Raw genomic sequence first — 5,079 nt, forward strand, 5'->3', positions numbered from 1 at the left:
CTCAGAGTCTACTGGAGAGCAGCAAACGCACTAATTAAAGCTCAACGTGGTTATTCTGACAGAGGTTGAGCACTTAGCCCAGCTTGAGGAGGGACCTGACAGGAGTCCTGGAGAAGATGATAGGAGCAGAATTCTCAATGATGAGGAGCTGCAGATGTTGAAAGATACATGTGATGACACCAAGAGAATTGAGGCCATTTTCAAAGAACTGCATTCAAAGTATCTGGAGGACCATGAGAGGGTGGCACACGGGCTTCATTCCCATGGTACCAGATGCCTCGCCAAGGCCAAGTCGCTCCACTAGGCCTGGTAGCACCAATGCTGCCCCAAATGTCTACCGTGTGCCAAGTCTCTCCTGCTGCGCTGCTCTGCCAGACACAACAGCTCTCCACTGACCTTAGGGCCGTGAGCACTGAAATGGCCAGCACCTGGTCTGTGAGTCAGGATGCTTTAAAGTCAGATACACCATAGAGTGGGTAGCTGGAGTTGCGATATTTTCCATTTAAAGACATCACTCTTCCATCCTCAAGTAATCAAACCAGCTCTTTGAAGGAATGATCCACGAGAAAGCAGAGAGAACGGAGTAAGAAATATGAAGGCAATGTGTGGTATCTGATGCAGGTAACAGAACTCACAACAAGGTCCATGCTCTTTAACTCTCCCCCTTAGAATTCAGAAGTGAGATGGTAGTCATAGGGATGTGTATCTGAAAAATAGAGTCAAACTTTTTCTGATAGAAAGTTGAGTCTGAAGTGGCTGGATAATTTCACAATAAAGATTGATTCTGCCAGTTAGGTTGCATGGTGGACACTTTCCACACTTTTCAGATATTAAACAAGCTACAGTCACAGTAAGGTTTTGATGAAAATATATTTAAAGCCAACAGAAGTATTTTATCAAAAACACTGTACTGACAAAACTGTATTGAAATGAACAGTATTTTGATCTGCCCAACCAATTTTGAGAGTATTAGGTTAAACAAGGTTACCTCTAAGAAAAGAGAAACAGGTATAATCAATAATCAATTGATAAGATTTGAAAAAGCCTTTTGTATATTTCTCAGTAAATGAGTAAGTGAATGACTAATGAGACTAATCCTTTCATAAGCAGATGGTTTCTAATTTTTTTAAGTTTTTATTTAAATTCCAGTTAACATACAGTGTAATATTAGTTTCATGTGCACAATGCAGTGATTCAACACTTCCATACATCACCCAGCGCTCATCACGACAAGTGCTCTCTCCTTAATCCCAGACACCTAATTCACCCATCCTCCCACTCCCCCCCAACACCCCCCCCCCATCGTAATCATCAGTTTGTTCTTTTAGAGTCTGCTTCTTGATTTGTCTTTTTTCTCCTTTGCTTGTTTTGTTTCTTAAATTCCACATATGAGGGGCCTGGGTGGCTCAGTGGTTAAGCGTCTGCCTTCGGCTCAGGTCATGATCCCAGGGTCCTGGGATCAAGTCCCATGATGGGCTCCCTGCTTGGCGGGGAGTCTGCTTCTCCTTCTCCCTCTGCCCCTTCCCCCACTCGTGCCCTCTCTCTCAAATAAATAAAGAAAATCTTTAAAAAACAAATTCTACATGAGTGAAATTATATGGTATTTGTCTTTCTCTGACTTATTTCACTTAGCATTATACTCTCTAGATCCAAGATGGCTTTCTAATTCATTGTTTTCAATAAAACTGAAAGAGTACCTAACCAATTCATGAGGTTAATTAGTAAATTAATTTTTGATGATAGATCACCATATGATTTTTGGCATACAACTCAGGTTTCAAAAAAAAATGAATAACAACGCTAGAACTAAATTTCTTCCTTTCTTTTGCATTAATGTGAATAAGGATTACTGGGGCTTACATTTAAAAAAACAAAAAACAGGAACAGAATTGAGAACTCTCATTTTATCAACAATATTCACCCATGGTTCCATGAACAAACTGAGGAGGGCAAAAGACTCATCCATCTCACTAAGAGAGGCATTTCTTTTTTTTAAGCTTTTATTTATTTATTTGAAAAAGAGAGAGAGACTTCGCGCAAGAGCAGGGGAGAGGGGCAGAGTAGGAGAGGGGGGCAGGAAGAGGGAAAGAATCCCAAATGGACTCAGCACTGAGTGCTTGGGGCTCAATCTGAGATTATGACCTGAGCCGAAACCAGGAGTAGGACCCTCAACCGACTGAGCCACCCAGGTGCCCCTAAGGGAGGCATTATTTCTAATAAACTTATGTTCTTTTTGCTTAATAATTATTTATAAAAATTTATAATGTATTTGTTGTTTGTTGTGTACTAAATTACTATAACTCAACTTACTGAAATAAGAAATATGTAACACACAGAATCTTATAAGTGCTACATATATTTTTCCTTTGTATAAATCAACCTTTTTTTTTTTTTTTTAAAGATTTTATTTATTTATTTGAGACAGAGAGAATGAGAGAGAGAGAGAGAGCACATGAGATGGGGGAGGGTCAGAGGGAGAAGCAGGCTCCCTGCCGAGCAGGGAGCCCGATGCGGGACTCGATCCAGGGACTCCAGGATCATGACCTGAGCCGAAGGCAGTCGCTTAACCAACTGAGCCACCCAGGCGCCCTAAATCAACCTTTCTTAAAAAGAGCAAAAATATCCATAGAGCTTTATGGTCAAAGTAAATTGAAAAGTTTTTAGTTTCAATTTTTATACTTTTGTTGCTGAAAAATTTGCTAGAATGATAAAGACTTTTAAAAAAAGCATACATTATGTTAGAATAAAACTATGTGGGGCAAGTGTTAAAGAAATGCAAGTTGCAGGAGGAAAAGGAAGGACTTAAAATTTCTACGAAAGAAAAGCTTCTTTAAATGGCTGATGAAAGTGTATTACTAAGGTATTCAGATTCCACCAGGCTACATTTTAAAAAGTGATGTAACCATCTTATTTTTAAATGTTAATATTTATAATTCTCTGAAAGCTACATCCCCTGAAACTATAAATAGCATTTTCTGTTTTTTCTCTTTTTAAGACAGTTGATTCATACTGAATATATGTAGCACTTGTAAGACTGTGTTACATATACTTATTTCATATATTTCACTTAATAAATCGAGTTACGGTAAGTAAGTATACAGTTGATCAACACAATGAATGCATTATGATTTTTGATTAGCTTAAAAACTTGGGCTGAAGTTTTAGATGTCAACATAAAAATGTGTTGAGGGGGTTCACAGTGTTGCAAAATTACTTAGTCTAAACACCCAGTATCAGATATACGGCTTTTTAGGATATGACTCCTACCTTTCTAGCTTCATCTTCTAGCTTCTGGCACTTGAAACCCCAAATTCAAAGAACTAACTGTCATAATTTTGTGCTTTTGCTTAGTTTCCCAAAGGGATCAAAATCCTATTAGGTGCCCTCTCCCCACGAGTATTAGTTGTATTTAAAGGTTTGGAAAACTCCTAATAAAGGAAACCGTTTAAATTTGTTTCTCCAACTCTAGAACTCTTTTAATATTCTGTGAAGTTAATGTTCCATGGAACACCTTTTAGGCAAAGCATCTCGCAAAATCTTAAGACCTCGTTTAAAAGTCAAGTCTTTAAAGCCTTCCAAACTTCACCTAAGAGGCATCCATCCCTTCCCCAGTATTTCCACAGGCTTTGTAGCCCTCAACACAGCTGTGCAGTAACTAGCTTACCACCTATTCCCCGTGAGGCTGCACGACATAGGTCCAGTACCACCATGATTCCTGGCTCCTAGCAGGAGCTCAAATGGTTGAACAGACCAATGGAAAGCTGGAAGTGCAGGGAAGTAGTGAGCAATTCACAGGTTTCTGCTTCGGATGACGGGACTAGGGAAAATACTTAGAAGGAATATAAGATTGGCAGGAAAAAGGGAGAGTCCATTTTGGATATGTGGGATATAAAAGTGGAAATGTCCAGCAGACAGCTGGAAATATGGATCTGAAACTTGAAAAAAGATCTGGAGAATCTTATTATTATAGGTGGTAGATGAAGCCATGAAACAATAACATGACCCAGGAAAACATGACTGAGTGGAAAAAGTAGAGGACAGAGTAACCTGGGGAATACTAATATCTAAAAGGCACGCAAAGAAAGCTTCTCAAGCCAAAAAACTCGGAATTCCCCTCGATTCCCCCTCTCTCGTGCCCCCTCCCCCCCATCTACTCCATCTGGCCCATCACCAAGCCCTGTCACCTCTGCCTTTGGGAGCTATACAAAACCCATCTCTTCCTCTCCGTTGCCATGGCTACCTCCAGCCCCAGTCTAGACCACCCCAAAAGCCTTAACTGTATCCACTCTCGTGCACACCAACCCCAAGCATTCTCCACCTAGCACCAGAATGGCCTTTAAAACATAGGACATGCTTCTGCTTAAAACCCTGCTAATTACTTCCCAGTGCACTTGATCTGGTCCTTCTTATCTACCTCTCCTACTAGCTGCTTACCTGCCATGCGGCTCCAGCCACACTGACCTCCTTTCTGTTCTGCAGGCAAACTCAGAAGAAGACTTTGTGCTGGTGGTTTTCTCTAACTGGAATGTTCCTTTCTGAGACTTTCAGCTGACTGATAACCTCCTGTCAATCAGGCCCAAAGAGCATCTTATCTAAAGCTACTACTGTAAGTCAACCAGTATCACATTACTCTTTTCATTTTTTCTTAGCATTATAATATTATAAAAATTAATTTTTAAAATTATCAATCTCTTTCTCCATGAAGGCAGAGTTTTAATTTGTCTTGTTCACTGCTGTATTCCTAGTGCCTAAAACACCCTCTGGCCCACAGGAGGCACTCAAGTACTCGTTGCATTAATTAGTAAGGGAAAGCAGGAGACTGAGAAAAAAACCAGAAAGCTGGAAAGAGAATCAGAAGAGAGTGGAAGCTAAGAGAAGAGCCTTGAGAAAGAGGAAGTCAAAAAGAATGATGACTAAGAAGCCACTGAATTTGGCAATTCCATCTTTGGTGCTCTTTAAAGGGGCAACTTCGGAAGAGTAGAAGAGGGAAAAGGCAGATTACAATGGGCTCATGAGTAAATGGGAAGTTCAAGGGGAAAGGGCAAAGGGAAGGAAAAAGATGGAATACTATTTTGAGGA

This window comes from Phoca vitulina, unplaced genomic scaffold, assembly GCF_004348235.1.
Source record: "Phoca vitulina isolate PV1807 unplaced genomic scaffold, GSC_HSeal_1.0 scaffold87, whole genome shotgun sequence".
In the NCBI taxonomy this organism is placed as follows: domain Eukaryota; kingdom Metazoa; phylum Chordata; class Mammalia; order Carnivora; family Phocidae; genus Phoca; species Phoca vitulina.